The sequence below is a fragment of the Bos taurus genome, chromosome 5 (assembly GCF_002263795.3).
Source record: "Bos taurus isolate L1 Dominette 01449 registration number 42190680 breed Hereford chromosome 5, ARS-UCD2.0, whole genome shotgun sequence".
Taxonomy (NCBI): Eukaryota; Metazoa; Chordata; class Mammalia; order Artiodactyla; family Bovidae; genus Bos; species Bos taurus.
In genome coordinates, this window is record NC_037332.1 from 20,104,674 (window position 1) to 20,121,719 (window position 17,046).

The 17,046-nt window shown below is 37.1% G+C and overlaps 1 long non-coding RNA gene across 3 annotated transcripts in view; it reads left to right on the top strand.

Annotated features, from left to right (window-relative positions):
• The first annotated feature begins 741 nt into the window (after positions 1 to 741).
• LOC132345243 (uncharacterized) overlaps positions 742 to 17,046 on the top strand; it is a 131,667-nt gene continuing 115,362 nt past the window's right edge. For all 3 annotated transcript variants that reach the window (XR_009494463.1, XR_009494461.1, XR_009494462.1), the window contains exon 1: positions 742 to 948. This is a non-coding gene — a long non-coding RNA (uncharacterized lncRNA). The remainder of the gene's footprint in view (positions 949 to 17,046) is intronic.

A 17,046-nucleotide genomic window follows, 5' to 3' on the forward strand; every position in this document is an offset into this window, starting at 1 on the left:
ATGTTGTTGTACAGTAGAAACTAACACAACATTGTAAAACAATTATCCTACAATTTAAAAAAATTCTATCATAAACCATAAAGGAAAAGAATATTTAAAAAGAACACACAGGAATGAACAGCATTGTAAATCAACTATACTTCAATAAATATTTTTTTTAAAAAGAAAATAATGCATAATCGTCCCTGGGATAGAATGGTTCAGCAACCAGTGGGTATCCAAAAGCAAATTCACAAGTCGCGATTCAAAGATTTAATTCTTACGCATATGTTTTGCCTGCTAATCTGAAAGGAAAAGACATGAAGTTTTCCCTTCCTCTTTGAACCAGGCACTCCAGATAGAGACCTAGAAGAGCTGACTTTGATAAGAATTCTTACAGTTTGCGGGCCTCTGTCAGTTTCCTCAGGATGCTGCAGACTCTGGAGCCAGCGGGGTGTGCCGGCGGGTCTCATTCTGGTCTTGAGAAATTGAAGAGAAGGGAAAATCGTTTTTCCTCTATGTTTATAGTGAGTTTATAGACCCCTTTTTCTTTGAGGCGCCTACTAAACATGTAAACTAACCCAGGTTAAAAGTTCTCCTTGTGGCTGCTGTAATTCAAGATTATCTTCAGTAAAGTTAACATACTTATTCCGCCTCAAACCAAAGCTCTATCTTACGCTGGGCCTGCTGTGGTTTAAGTCGGAACCAGTCAGGGCCAGAACCAATCTGGTTTCTAACCGGTCTTGGTCCGACCCTTGACCCGATCAGCTTTCTAAGTCGGACGGGTCCAACCTTAGATCCGGTCTGGTTTCTAAGCCGGGCCCGCTCCAACTCCGGCTGTTTCCAGATCCGGCCTGGAAAAGAAATTCTCAAATGAACGCTGAAAGACCCTAAGATAAAATCCACTGAAGCTCCGCCAGACTCAGCTGTTTCTGAGGCGGGAGATGCCCCAAGTTCCGGGCTCAGGAGGTACCATATCTGGTTGCTTGTTGCTCATGGGATCCACAGGAATTCGGTTCCTTATTCTTACAGTTACTTATAGAACTGTTAAAAGATAAACCGAGGCACAACTAAACATGTCAGAGTTTATTTGAGTAAAAAATCAATTCGAATCTCTAGCGTCCAGTCTACCAGATAGAGGGGAGTTCCAGAAGCTGTGTGAAATGAAAGACTATAAAATAGACAGAAGGGAAAAGGAATGAGGAAAATACACTAGGCCGAGAAACAGTTGGTTAATGCAAAATTACTTTCTTTCAGGGGTTGGCAGGATTCTGTTAGGCACATGACCCCACTGGTGCTGACCAGGTGGTTCCTCACTGACTGGTTTAAGGTTCCATTTCTGGCAGAACCAAAAGGGCGATTAAGCCAAGTCTCAATTTGGGCCTAGCATGGGTAACTGCATTTTGGGCCTGTTGTCTTGTTTTAGCCGTATCTAAAATTGGAATTCCACGTATAAACCAGCTGAGACTTGGATAATATAGAAAGAGTAAATATTTTTCTTCCATGAGGGGAAAAAAAATGTATTTTAAGCTTCTTGAAAGTAAACAGATCTTTATATGCCCACTAATTATGGTGAATTTATATAAATGTTTTAATTAATATTTTAAAAATCCACGCATCTATATTTGGCATGTCAATTAATTTAGATTTGTTTTATAAGAATTTTATATTAAAATATTATATTTGTGTTATAAAAATTCATTTTCTTTTCATAAGCAGTAAATGCCTTGAACCAAGTCTTAGTTAATGATTTGATATTAGTCTTAGTAAATCCCTAACTGTAGTCTTACAGTTATTCATGACTGATCTCTTTGGTTTGTTTTATCACACAAGTGAAGGGCAGCATTCACCACTGCAAGACAATGACTAGAATAGGCAGTAGAAATGGCCATTCCCTTTCAGTCCGCCTCCAGAGGCTGTGAACCAGGATAGGAGCATCTCATACCACCCTCTATGGAAGAAAAACACTTCCCTTCCCTGCCTTTTCCTTAGATGGGATTATTTACTGATGGTAAATACCTAAGACCTGAGTTAATTTTAACAAATTGAAAAACCAATTCACAATTTCCAAAACTACTTTTTAATCTTATATGTGGTACTAGATGAAAAGAGTTATCTACTTCCTACTCTAGGATTATATCTGTTTTAATTTCTGTGGGGAGTTACATAAATTTGTAGATCTAGTGCCTGCCCTGGAGGAACTTATAATCTAAAAGTAGGAAGATTAAACAGAAATGAAAAATAGTTGGAGGCAAAACCAACTTGCACTTTGCTATTTTTAGAGGCTCCAGGGAGAGCAGAAATTTTTATTGCAAGCAACACATAATTTTTGAAGAAAAAAAAAAATCAATGCCTTTTATGTTGCCAACTTAGTGGATTCTGTGATGTGAGCTCTAAAGAATGAATTTACGAGGTGAATAACAAAGAATTCACAAGCTTGGAAGAGATTTTCAGTTGAGAATTTCAAAAAGGAAAGAAGAGAGACAGACACAAACATTACATGGGTGCATTTTTGAGAACCAGGAAATTTACAAGTATTGTTCCCCTGGCAACCTTTGTGTAGAGTTTCTGAGTTAGCACAGCAGTTTCTCCTGTTTTCATATTGCAATCAAGAACTTGATTGTTTCCCTTAATGTGATTATTTTGCATTTCTTCTCCTTTTTTCTCTTTCCCCTTGTTCTTGTTTTACATCAAGGTCTAAATTCTTGTTGTTGTTCTCTATTTGTCAGAAGTGCAAATTCTTGGATGCAAAGTAAGAACTGAAGCAAAATGAAAAGGAAGTTTTAAATATTCAAATTTCAGAAAATGAATATATGTTTGTGAAATCAGTTTTTCAGAGAGAGCCCAAAGAGGAATTTCTGAATAATAACAAGTACATTATCCAAATCCTATTATCTTAAAAGGTAATTTAAATTACAAGCAGCCTGACTATTGGCACGTAGGTTATATTGCAAGTAAGCAGAGTTGTATCTGGCTGTAAAATTTTAAAAAACACACTGTGTCTTTTGCCATCAGTTATGTAGCACAATTAGTCTAATTGATGTTTCCTCCAAATGAACCCTGAATGAAAGAGCACCCGTTAACCTTTTCTTGGCTGTATCTCCCTTCAGACTTCTACCTTGGTCTTGGCTATGGCCTTTCTTATTACATTTTGATTCCATGATTCTTTAATCTCCCATCATTCCCAATTTAATCAAACCCTATCACTTGCGTTTTGTTTTGTCTTGTTTTAACAACTCTCTTGATCTCATTCCGTGAAGCACTGCTGGAAAAATTCAGCAAGCTTGCCAATTGAGTTCTGTGCAATTAGGCCCTCCATGTTCTGTTATCTTTTTATTCACCATTAACTAACTTCCTAAAGCGTTTTCTTCAGCAGTTGTTCAGATCCTTTTTCAGTTCCCTCCAACCTTCAGCCACACTATTATCTTCTTCAGGCTAAAGACTTTCTCTGTTACTTGATTGATGGTACAGAACGTAAGGCGTTTCTTTCCCAAATCTTATTTCCTTTGTCTAAAAATTTTCCAAGTTTTCAGCAGATGGCCCCAGCAAGAAAAATAGGGGAAAGAAGGGCATAAAATAGAATAATTCAAAGGCAAATGTTTCAAGGAACTCTACAAATGTAGGAGCTGCATGGTAGCTCAGGGCTAGTGTTTAGGCCCAAATGGACAACTGAATAGAGCAGCTACTGGGTTTTGAAAAAGGAAGTTTCTGTAGATTTGGCCAGCTTGAGTGAGTGGAACAGTTCAGCCAGCTCAAGATGACTCTAAGATGAGTGGGCCAGAACCTAGTCCCTCTCTCACCCTTGGCCTGTTCCTCTGCATTGTTTACTGATGGGATCCATGGATTAGCTTGCCAGTGCAGACAGTGGGATGAAGTTTAGAGGGACAAAAAGAAATCATCTAGCGTAGACTTCAGCAAATGTTTTTGTTGTATCTATCATGTAAAATTATCATTTTAGGTTTTATAAAGAATAAATAATTGATCCTGCTCCCAACTTTTATAAAAGCTCAAAGCCTATAAGTGAAGATGTATATACCTTATAAGTATAAGCCATGTGCATAAGGCATATAAATAAAAATATGTATGAAAATTCAAGAGAAAGAAAAATGTTATAAGGTAACTACATATACAGTGCTGTGGCAATAGAGCCAGGTGAGAGATGGGAAAAAAAATCACAGAATGTTTTCACGTGACTGGGGCCTTTAAGGATGAGAAAAATGTACAAGTATGGAAATAGAGATGTCAAGGGAGGCATTCTAGTTAAAGGGAACAGCATGGGTTAAGGTGGTGAGATGTGAAAACCTCGGTTATATAAAGAAACATATAATGGACAAGAAAGTTGTGAAGTTGGGCAGTATATAGAGGCAGTTTGAGGTATGCTTGAGAACTCCTGCTGATGACAGCTGACCTTCCCAATGTTTACTATGTAGCATCATCATACTAAATGAGTAACGTTGGTTAATACCTTTCATGCAGCAGATGCATGAAGCAGATACTGTTATCCCCATTTTACAGATGAGGAAACTGACTCTTTAACTCTGAGGTTAAATAGCCTCACCAAAGTCACAAAACCAAAAAGTGGCTTTCTGTGAGGATTCCATGACAAACAACCTTTCATTAAAGGCAGACAGAGTGCCCAGCATGTAGCAGATGTCTAGTATGTTAGCAAGCGTTAGCCGGCTAAACCATCTTGGCTTTTGACTTATAGTAAAATTAATCCGACAGTGCTGTTGGGTGATTTAGAGGGAGACAGTGCTGAGAGGCAGAGAACAGGGGCATTAATGGGGATAGTGATGTCAGGGATAGATAAAATAGGGCGCGCTGGGGAAATACTTCTGTGATCAGGTTGATGTAACTTGGCAACTGACAAGATTGGAGGCTAGAAAACAGGGATGAAAGAGGAGACCGTTCTCTAATAAATATTTCTCTTCCTTCTGTTCCTTTTCTCTGCAGACAGCTTCCTGATCTCCCCAGTCATCCCCATTGGGCCTTTCCTCTCTTTGCTCTTTCTTACTCCCACTTGATAAACCAGGATAATTATCAACTCTTTTAATTACATTATCTGAAACATTCTTGTAGTTAGTCTCACTTCAAGTTCTCATTATTAGAGCTTACTTAAAATTTTGTAATAATCTAAATGCTTTCTCTGTCTCTTATTTCTCTTTTAAAAATTTGTCATCTCAACTTTTTTCAGATTTTTAAAACTTTATAATCATTTCCTTTTTCCACTGAAACATTTCAATGCCTTTCGACTACCTAAAGGATAGGTCGTTAATATCCCATACAATAAAACGTTATATTGCAGTTACAAAAGATAAAATACATCTTTATACACTTTAATGAAATGATGTATACATAAAAAGACCAGTTGTAGAATTATATGTGTAATGGGAATCTATTTTTGTATTGAGACAGTTTTTATGTATATATTTTATGCCCATTTGTATGTGTATGTATAAAAACTGGAGAATATATATCAATTTAGTATTGAGGAGGAGGTTTTCACTTTTCTATACATACTTTTGGGCTTTAAAAGTTCTTTACAACAAGCTTTACATTATTTCTCTAATTAAAGTTTGAAAGAAGAATACAACACAAACCCCTTGGCTTGCAATTTAAGGCCCTTTGGATTCCGAGCTTGAGTTACTTAAACTGTCTATCCTAACCTCTCACTATGCCTCTGATAGAAATCTTGTTCCCTAATTAGCAAACACGTAGGCCCTGAGCTGCCATTCTTCTCTTCCTCACTCATAGCAGCATGGCTAATTACTCTTGGCACTTTTTCATATTGAACCTGCATACAGTCATATAATCTTTTATAACTTCAGACATCTACCAGTTAGTTATGGGAAATAGAAATTTTGCTGACTCAGAAGTATAATCTGATCAAATTGAACTCTTCAGTGTTTCCTGATTGCATTCTGTTCTTTCTTAACTCAAGGTCTTTGCTTATGTGATGTTTTTTTTCCCAACTGGTAAGTACCACCACCACCATCTATCTATTGGACCTGGCACTGAAATCTGTTCCTTTATGATACTTTCACATTCTTCACTTTGGACATAAGCTCTTCTTTTCTTCTTTGTAGTGATTTTAAAATTACTGTATTAACCCATTCACATGTGTGTTTTATTTTAAATATTGAGGTATACATCTTAAGAAGCAATCATATTTGTTAATGATTTGATGTTTTGTAAAACCTTGATTACAATGAATGATCAGTGAATGCTTTGAATTAAAATGTATTTGGACTCATTTGTAGAACTTCCAAGGAAAAAATTAATATCTAGATCCTTACATCAAGTATGCCTATCATCAGTATTTAAAACAAAGCTTATATTATCTAGGTTTCATAATCAACAATTAGATTTATTAAATTGCCTGCTATATTAAACCCTTCCATAGTTTTATTACCAATATTTATATCATAAGAAGTACTATACTACCCGTTCTTTAGAAAATTGCTTTAAGGCATTCCACAGTTCCCTATTACTAAAGAAAGAACACATTGGTTATTCAACAGCAGTGGATATTAGCAAATCTAAAGACTTTTAAAAAATATCACAGCTCTACACAAACTACTTTAAAAAAAATTCTGTAAAGCGAGAGGAATGACATGGTATTAAAAAAGAATGAAGGTGAAGATATTTTTATTTCTGAAAATACACATAGGACTATAGTTACATTTTAGAAGCCTTGAGGTGGTGAATGTGTGAACACTATAAATAAAAGTTTTATCCCTAAATTATGTACATTAAAATAATATGGACAAAAAACTTTTATGAGAAATTTTGCAGTCTCACAGGTCACCTCCTCTCTTCTTCTGGAAAGTTTTTCCCAGCCCCCTCTCAGAGACAGAATTGTTGTTCTTTGTGGTTCTTTGTTTAATCATGTGTGTAAAATATATTGTCCTGAATTTTACAGTTTCATTCCTTATTTATGGATCTGTTTCTCAAGACACATTACAAGTTCCTTGATTTTAGGAACTACTTTTTTTGTTTTTTTTTATACCTCAGGTACCTACCACAGTGTTTAACACCTTGAAGGTGTTTTAATAAACAATTGTTGAGTCAAAGAATGGAGACTCACTAGAATTTACCCCTCCAAATTCCATCCTGCCTTCCAGGTTTAGTTCACATATCTCTCTGTGAAATCTCCGCTTCTTTTTCTTTTTCTCCATCCCATGCACAATTGATTTTCCCCTCTTTTGTGATACCTTCATTCCTGGACATACTGCTACTACAGTGTGTAACCCATGGAATTGTAATTACTTACAGCTCTGTCATTCCTGTGATAGTCTCTGTGGGGACACAAAGTTGTTTATATATATCCCCAGATTCTTCCATAACAATTGGTAAATAATAAGAGTTTAAATAAATGAATGGATGAATAAGAAAAATAATTTTGTTTATTTTATATGTTTATCATCTAAAATGGTCTCTTTGAAATGACCTTATATTATTAGTGTCTTTGCTGCTGCTGCTGCTGCTGCTAAGCCGCTTCAGTCATGTCCAACTCTGTGCCGACCCCATAGAGGACAGCCCACCAGGCTCCCCCGTCCCTGGGATTCTCCAGGCAAGAACACTGGAGTGGCTTGCCATTTCCTTCTCCAATGCATGAAAGTGAAAAGTGAAAGTGAAGTCGTTCAGTTGTGTCCGACTCTTCCTGACCCCATAGACTGCAGCCTACCAGGCTCCTCTGTCCATGGGATTTTCCAGGCAAGAGTACTGGAGTGGGGTGCCATTGCCTTATCCGATTAGTATCACTACTTTCATGTTATCAATATCTTTGTATATCTATCATCTATTTAACTCTATATACCATGGGGTTGGAGAAGACTCTTGAGAGTCCCATGGACTGCAAGGAGATCCAACCAGTCCATTCTGAAGGAGATCAGTCCTTGGTGTTCTTTGGAAGGAATGATGCTAAAGCTGAAACTCCAGTACTTTGGCCACCTCATGCGAAGAGTTGACTCATTGGAAAAGACTCTGATGCTGGGAGGGATTGAGGACAGGAGGAGAAGGGGACGACAGAGGATGAGATGGCTGGATGGCATCACCGACTCAATGGACGTGGGTTTGGGTGAACTCCGGGAGTTGGTGATGGACAGGGAGGCCTGGCATGCTGCGATTCATGGGGTCGCAAAGAGTCGGACACGACTGAGCGACTGAACTAACTAACTAACTAATGTCTATCTACCTATCTATCTATCATTCTTCTTCCTCCATCCTTTTATCTGTCCCTCTCTTCTTCCTTAAAAGTAGGGAGGGAGCATCTAACTGCTGCTAAGTCGCTTCAGTTGTGTCCGACTCTGTGCGACCCCAGAGACGGCAGCCCACCAAGCTCCCCTGTCCCTGGGATTCGCCAGACAAGAACACTGGAGTGGGTTGCCATTTCCTTCTCCAGTGCATGAAAGTGAAAAGTGAAAGTGAAGTCTCTCAGTTGTGTCCGACTCTTAGAGACCCCATGGACTGCAGCCCATCAGGCTCTTCCGTCCATGGGATTTTCCAGGCAAGAGTACTGGAGTGAGGTGCCATCGCCTTCTCCGGGGAGTGTCTAAAGCATGTAGTATATCTTGAGTGGCTCAAATTCTGGTAGGAATTTAGGAAGCTGCAGTCCTAAAGGCCGCATGAGGATACTAAGCACAGAAGAGAGGTCATTCAGTAGATTAGTTCAGAATGAAAACTTCCCACATCACTGAGATCTCCCATTTTATACAATTGAAAATAATTTACTAGCATATTGAAGCTGGCAGTTATTATGTAAATTTATAAAAACATCACCAATTGAATTGCAGGTATAGGAACAATGTAAGGTAATAAATTTTTGGTGATAATGATAACATTGTGAAATACAGAGATCTTGAGCCACTTTAGAGGTAAATAGCCAGCCAGAGTAATAAAATCAGAAATTGCTCCTGAGGATCCCCCCTGATTCTTTTCTTTAATAATGAGATCACTTTATGTCAAATACATAGTGTCTTTGCACATTTCGAGATAAACAGAAGAATCTTGTTGGGTCTCATCATTCCAGGTTCATGAAAAGTTCAGAGACTGCAAAGGACAAGCATGAATATCTTATTTCTTATCATGATCAAATGACTTATTTACATGTGTTACCATGTGGTTCTTACATATCATTGCTGTTTTGGGTTTTACTCTTAAAGCTGATCCTTGCTTCTGTTGGATAAGAATTATCTAATAGTGATTGTCACACGAGAGGGTCTATCTCTGTCCATTTCTGAAATTTAGAGTGTCCCTTCCATGGGAGAGAACGTGAAGGTCTGTGTGCTTATGACAGTGATACTTTGTTATTGTGTAATCCACAAGTTGGTTTGTTTTTCCTGGAAAATTGAACATTTATTCAAAGACTTGTTGCCAAAGTATAGACATTTTGTCATCAACATGTAAAGATAATTTTTTCATGAATACTTTGCATGAAATATTGTTCTTTCAAAAACTTGGGTTTGGATAGTTCTTTGGTATTTGGAATCCAAAGAATACATGGACCAGGCAAAATTCAAAATACAAATGGGCTCCTAGAAATACTAGTCAAAGCAAATAGATAGAAGAATGTTTCAGTCTAATAGGAAAAAGTGTCCTCATGAACAAATAATGAATGCTTTGGTAATGGTATTTAATCTGAAGATTGAGCTAAAGAAGACAATGACCAGGAACGTGATTTGCATAAAGGGACATAAGATTATAAAATATGTTAATTTAGGGGAATACGTGATTTAATCTACTAGTCACCAGAATTTTGTCTGGTTTGTTAGGTAACCTCTAGCTTTTGGCCACCTCATGCGAAAGTTGACTCATTGGAAAAGACTGATGCTTGGAGAGATTGGGGGCAGGAGGAGAAGGGGACGACAGAGGATGAGATGGCTGGATGGCATCACCGACTCAATGGACGTGAGTCTGAGTGAACTCTGGGAGTTGGTGATGGACAGGGAGGCCTGGCGTGCTGTGATTCATGGGGTCGCAAAGAGTCGGACACGACTGAGCAACTGAACTGAATTGACTGAGGTGTGTTTCAACACTGGTTCTATATTATTATTACACATAATGATTTTATAAAGTAAAGAGACTTCAAAAGAGCCAAGTCATATGAGCCTTTTATGATTTTGATTATTATGTTAACTAGTTAAAAGAAAATATGTATAAAGTAACTGTAAAGGATGAAAAAAGCAAACAATGTACACACTATTTAGTTTAAGAAATAGAACATTATCATTAATTTTGAAGTTCCTTCATCGATTTTCCAGTTTGTCATATCCACACTCTCTTCAGAGATAGAGATCATTTGAGTTTATTGTTCTCTTTTATTTATAATTTTACCACAAGTTGGAATAACAATGTGTCCATTTTGCTACAGAACAACAGCAAATCCCAAAATGTAGTGTCTTAAAATAATAAATGTGCACCTTTTCTTGTGATTCTCTGAGTTGGCTAGGTGGTTCCTTGAAAAGGCTCTGCCTTTCTGTTCTGGGTCATCTCACTTGGAGTCATGTGATGGCTCTGCTAGGGCTGGATTGTCCAGCATGGCCTCATCCACCTATCTGATAATAGGTTCTCTTCAGCTGGGATCCTGGATCACATGTCTCTTACCAAAGACCAGGCTAACCCCGACTTGTTCACAAGGTGGTAGCAAGTTCCAAGAGCAGTAGGAGAACAAATGTCAGAGTAAGAAAGATTTTCAGGTCTCCAACTGTGTCACATTTGCTAACGTCCACTGACTAAAGTCAGTCATGTCACCAAGTCAAAAATCCGAGAAGCAGAGAAAGATAGAATCTCTGCCTTGAAAAGAGCAGCTGCACAGTCACATTACAAAAGGGTGTGCAGATAGAGATGGGAAGAGTGTGTGACCTTTGTTGCAATCAGCCAATCAAACTAACATGCAAGTAGTTTTGTATGTTCTTGAATTATGTATAATTGGAATAATGTGGAATAATTCTCCATGACTTTCTTTTTCTACCCAGTATTTTATAATCCAAATACTTGTTTCATATATTATTTAATATTTCATTCATTTCACTACTATTGTCAGTTTTTTAACACCTTTTTCAAAATTCTGTCTTTTTAAAAAAAAGTTTTATATTTATCAAGTTCAAACTGTATCACTTTTTTTGTGGTTTGCCTTTCTTTCTGTGTTGTTAAAATATCTTTCTATTCCCTGATGTAAAAAAAAAGTTATTCTTTTACCTTGTATCCTAAAATTATATAATTTTAACTTAACCATGAAATCTTTATTCACTAGAAGTTTATTTTAAAATTATGTGCTATCACCACATTTCTTACCGATATGATTTAAATTTTCTGTCACTCTCCAGTGATCTTCATGGTATTGAGTCTTCCAATTCATAAACGTGACTTATTTCAGTATTTATTTAGATTGTTTTTTATTTTTCAACAATATTTTCTATATTTTCCCTATAAAAGTTTTGCCCATTTCTAGGAATTTTCTTTTTTGTGCTATTTTAGATATCTTATAAATATACCTTTTCTAAATATTTGTTGATAGTGTATAAAATTGTGTATAATTTATATATCTAGAACACTTGCTAAACTCTGTTATTATTTATCTGTACATTCATTTGCTTTTCTCTGTAAATAATAATATTAACTTTGAATAGTAATGGCTTTGTTTCCTTATATCTAATTATTTTACTCTTAGTTTACTTTTTGTTGCCTTGTGCTGATTAGGGCTTCTAGTAAAATTTCCAATATAAGTGGCAATTGCTTTGTATTTATAAAATATGTATAATCCTATTTTTCTTCTGTTCTTGTTTAATTTTTTCTATATAATATTTCAGAGATCATACTTTTTTTTCTTTATTCCTTACTTATCTTTTGACTCAGTTGGTTTTTTATCTAAGGATTCTTTTAAAAAATCCAAAAGAGAATGTGCAGTAGTAGAAATGCTCTTCTTTCTCTTTCAGCTTGTTGGGAGGGAATTATTTGAATATTTCTCAAAACCCAAACTTGAGAGGTTGATATTTAGAGTAAAGTCTGCTAGTTATTTAACTCTGGATATTAGCACAGAGCCACGATGTTGGGCAGCCATACTCTGGATGGCTATTTTCATTCTCTGTAATTTTTATTTTACTCATAAACCATGTGACAGTTTGAGAATTTGAAGTTCTTTACCTAATCCCTTTACTTCCAGTCATCATGTCACCAAATTTTGAAGATTATTAGGAAGGCAACTTTCGCAGAGTCTTTTCTATATTTTTTCTTCCAGACAACTGTACCACTCTCTCTGCTGGGGAAACTATATGTCAGTTTCCCAAATCTTTCAGATTTGAATATTAACCAGACACATATCTAAAAATTTGTGTTTGGAAGCTTGGGACCACTCCCTGATATCAATGTTGGTGTTACTTTTTCAATATTGTTCCAGAATTGTAACTGCTAAATCAGTGTGCCTTTTCAAGAGAAAATGAAATAATCTTGCTATTCTGAAATTACTGATTGGCTGGTTCAATCGCATCACATTGTCTGTTCATGTCAGTGTCCAGCCCATTGGTAGAGTGGGAGAAAAGTCAGTCACCAGAAGTGCTTTATTTTTTCCTGTCAGTTGTTAAATACTTCACAGACTTTGTTAAATGGGTTGTATTGACACCAGGCATATTCCTTACTAAGGGATATAATAGTGAATATCAATAATAGTGAAAATTTCATGAGCAAATCAGCATGTCAAGACCAATTAATGAAGGTATAGTTTCGCGTAAATTTGATTGATCTCTTCCAGTCAACTGTCATTATCTCTGCATATTGAGATATGTGAGTTGAAGATTATGCAATTTTTTATTGGATTTATTTACTTAAGGGGCTTCCCTGGTAGCTCAGACAGTAAAGCGTCTGCCTGCAATGCGGGAGACCTGGGTTTGATCCCCGGATCGGGAGAATCCTCTGGAGAAGGAAATGGCAACCCACTCCAGTACTCTTGCCTGGAAAATTCCATGGATGGAGGAGCCTGGTAGGCTACAGTCCATGGGATTGCAAAGAGTCGGACACAACTGAACAACTTCACTACACTTATAAAAGAATCTTAAATGTATGTCTCTGTAACATGATGCGAAAATAAAATGGTTGCATATTCTTTATCAGTATATCTGCATTAAAATCTTTTGATTTACAAAATAAGATTCTAACCAGAGAGACTACTTCTTTAAATACCCATTAGACTGAATATCCTTGCAGTGTTAAACCCAGTATTTATGATGGATTGTGATTATTTAAAGAAATAATAATAGGGATGCGGTTATGCACATGGTGAATAGTTAAGATCAGTAAATTTATCTTTTATTAAAATATACCAACATATTTGTATTTGAAAAAGGAAGTATATAGTTTGGGATTCTGTTGTTTTAGTTATGGTCTTTTTTCTGTTGGTGTTCCATTCTCTAATATCTTCATTTCATTAAACTCTACTTAGCCTTTAATGGATACACAGTTTACCTAACACTTACTTTTATTATTCATGCAGAAGAAATATCTAGTTAATTTAGAAATATGAATATATCAATAGCAGGCAAAATTGTTTTGCTGAAAGTGAAAAGTCAAAATAATGATATTTAAACAAGACAAAATTCTCATACAAAATTCTGAATATTTGGTTAAGAGTTGATATGGTGACTCCACAGTTAGGGACCCTGGCTTTTTCTATTTATGCTCTGCTGTCCTCAATATTAGCTTCCATCTTCGGGTCAGAGTGTCAGTGTAGCTTCATTCATCATGTCTTAATTATAGCCAGCAGGAAGGAGAAAGGAGAGATGAAGGAAAGACCTGTTTCTTCAAGGTTGTTTTTTAGAAGCTGCTTACCCCTTTTCCCCTTATGTAGCACAGGCAGCAAGTTAGTTATCTGCCATTCTAGCTTGAAAGGAAATTCAGTCTTTATTCTAAATGTTTTCTAAGCTAAAGATGGACAAAGGAGGGCATGGACACAGGGGACAAGCAGCATTCTCTGATACGGTAAATACCCTTCCAGACAGTATACCTGTACTAGTTTCTTATTGATGTTCTAACAAATTACTGCAGATCTATGTGGCTCAAAACACACAAATTTGTCTTCCAGTTTGGAGGCAAGAAATTCAAGATGGTTTCATTGGACTGAAGTCAAGGTGTTAGCAAGGTCATGTCCCTTCAAGAGGTTGTAGTAAAGAATGTTTCCTTGCCTTTTCCAGCTTAGAAAGGCCACCCACAAGCCTTGGCTCTTGGTACCGTTCCAGCAAGCAATCAGATCACTCTTGCTGAACCCTGACTTCTGACATTGTATCTCCTCATCTTCCTCTGCTTCCTTCATCACATCATTTCTGTTTTCCTCTGACTCTCCTGCCTGCCTCTTATACGAACACTTGTGACTACAGGGCCCATGAGGATAATCTCATCACAAGATTCTTAATTTTAATCACATCTTTGCCATTTAAAGTAACCACATATTCACAGGTTCTGGGAATTGTAAGGTAAACATCTTTGAAAGCCATTATTCAATTTACTGTAATATCAAAGTTTACAGAAAGTGTCACATGACATAAATTTTTATTTATTGTTTTCACTTCCATTTTCACATTTAATTTTTAAAAATTGTTATGAGTTAGGCAGGACATGCACATGATCCTCATTTAAGAATCATTTTGAGGTTCAAAAATGATTAAATGACTGTTTCAAAGTTACATAGTTATTAGCGAAAGTAGCATTGAGGTCTCAATCCTGCTACCCACGTGCCATCTCAGTCTTGAGATCCTCTATCCTGAGTTTCCCTGTAGCATTTCAGTTAAGTGTTTTCTAGAGGAAGTAACTGCATGCTGACTTATGTTTAAAGATATATCATTTTTCTATTTTTAAATTTTTTACTGAAGTATAGTTGGTTTGCGGTATCATTACTTTCAAGTATTTAGCATAGCAATTCAGTTATACAGTTATTTATTCAGTTATATATATAAATATTCTTCAGATTCTCTTCCTTTGTAGATTATTACAAAATATTGAGTATAGTTCCCTCTGTGCTATACAGTAGGTCCCTGTGAGTTATCTATTTTACATCAGTAGAGTGTGTATGTTAATCCCAAACTCCTAATTTATCCCTCTCCTCACCTCTCTTTCCCCTTTGGTAACCATATGTTTTTCATATCTGTGAGTTTGTTTCTGATTTGGAAATAAGTTCACATGTATCTTTTTTTTTTCCCCCCAGAGTCCACATGTAAGTGACATATGATATTTACCTTTCTCTGTCTGGCTTACTTGATTTAGTATGATAATCTCTGCTGGCTCAGATGGTAAAGAGTCTGCCTGCAATGTGTGAGATTGGGTTTAATCCCTGGGTTGGGAAGATTCCCTGAAGAAGGAAATGGCAACCCACTCTAGTATTCTTCCCTGGAAAATCCCATGGACAGAGGAGCCTGGCACACAACAGTCCATGGGGTTGCAAAGAGTCGAACATAGCTGAGTGACTTCACAGCCCATCCATGTTGCTGCAAATAGCATTTCTTTCTTTTTTATGGCTGAATACTATTCCATTGTGTGGTTTTGTGTGCGTGTGTTGCTCCTGCTGCTGCTAAGTCACTTTAGTCAAGTCCAACTCTGTGCAACCCCAGAGACGGCAGCCCACCAGGCTCCACCATCCCTGGGATTCTCCAGGCAAGAACACTGGAGTGGGTTGCCATTTCCTTCTCCAATGCATGAAAGTGAAAAGTGAAAGTGAAGTTGCTCAGTCGTCTCCAACTCTTAGCGACCCCATGGACTGCAGCCTACCAGGCCTCTCCATTCATGGATTTTCCAGGCAAGAGTATGGAGTGGGGTGCCATTGCCTTCTCCGGTGTGTGTGTGTATATCATATCCTTTATTTATCCGACTGTCAGAGGACATTTATGTTGCTTCCATGTCTTGGCTATTGTAAATAGTGCTGTAATGAACAGGAGATATATTATTATGTTTTTAATGAGCTTCGACCCACTCCAGTACTCTTGCTTGGAAAATTCCATGGACAGAGGATGGTAGGCTGTAGTCCATGGGGTCGCTAAGAGTCAGACGTGACTGAGCGACTTTACTTTCCCTTTTCCCTTTCATGCACTGGAGAAGGAAATGGCAACCCGTTCCAGCGTTCTTGCCTGGAGAATCCCAGGGAAAGGGGACCCCGGTGGGCTGCCGTCTATGGGGTCGCACAGAGTCGGACATGACTAAAGCGACTTAGCAGCAGCAGCAGCAAACAAATTACCATATCAGTTTTATGTGTTAACTTCATTAGGCTGTCATGCATATTTTTCAGCCAAACACCAACCTATATATTTCTGTGAAGGTATTTTATAGATATGATTAAAGCTCATGATTTTATGTATGAAAGAGAGATTATCGTAAATAATATATGGTTCTCATTCACTAAATTTGAAAGGACTTAAGAGCAGAACTGAGGCTTCCCTAGAGAAGAAATTCCACTTGTGGATAGAAGCTCCGCCACATGCTGAAGAGCATGTGATTCAGATTTCAGCCTTATCTTGGTATTGTGTGGGTATCCAGCCCACACAATCATGTAAGCCATTTCACTATATTAAATCTCTTGATATCTCTGCTAGTGGATTGGTTCCTCTGTTCTGAACCTTGACAAATATACAATAGGTAACTTGCATATTCTAGATCCTCAATTTTTGTTGATCCAGAATAAATTTGAGGATTTTGCTATATTTGATACTATATATTGTACAAACCCCAATGACTGTATAACAACTTACCATTTCAAAAAGATTAGATTTTTTTCACATAGTCTTAAAGATCTTGAACTTATTCCTTTAATCAAAATCTACATTAGGATTGTATTTGTATTGAATATGAGCCAGTGTTTTATCTTCAAAGACAACGGTTTTACTTTCCACATAGCTACCAGCATTCTGAGAATTGCTATAACCATCAGTTCAGTTCAGTCGCTCAGTTGTGTCTGACTCTTTGCAATCCCATGAACCGAGCATGCCAGGCCTCCCTGTCCATCACCAACTCCTGGAGTTTACCCAAACTCACGTCCATTGAGTCAGTGATGCCATCCAACCATCTCATCCTCTATCATCCCCTTCTCCTCCT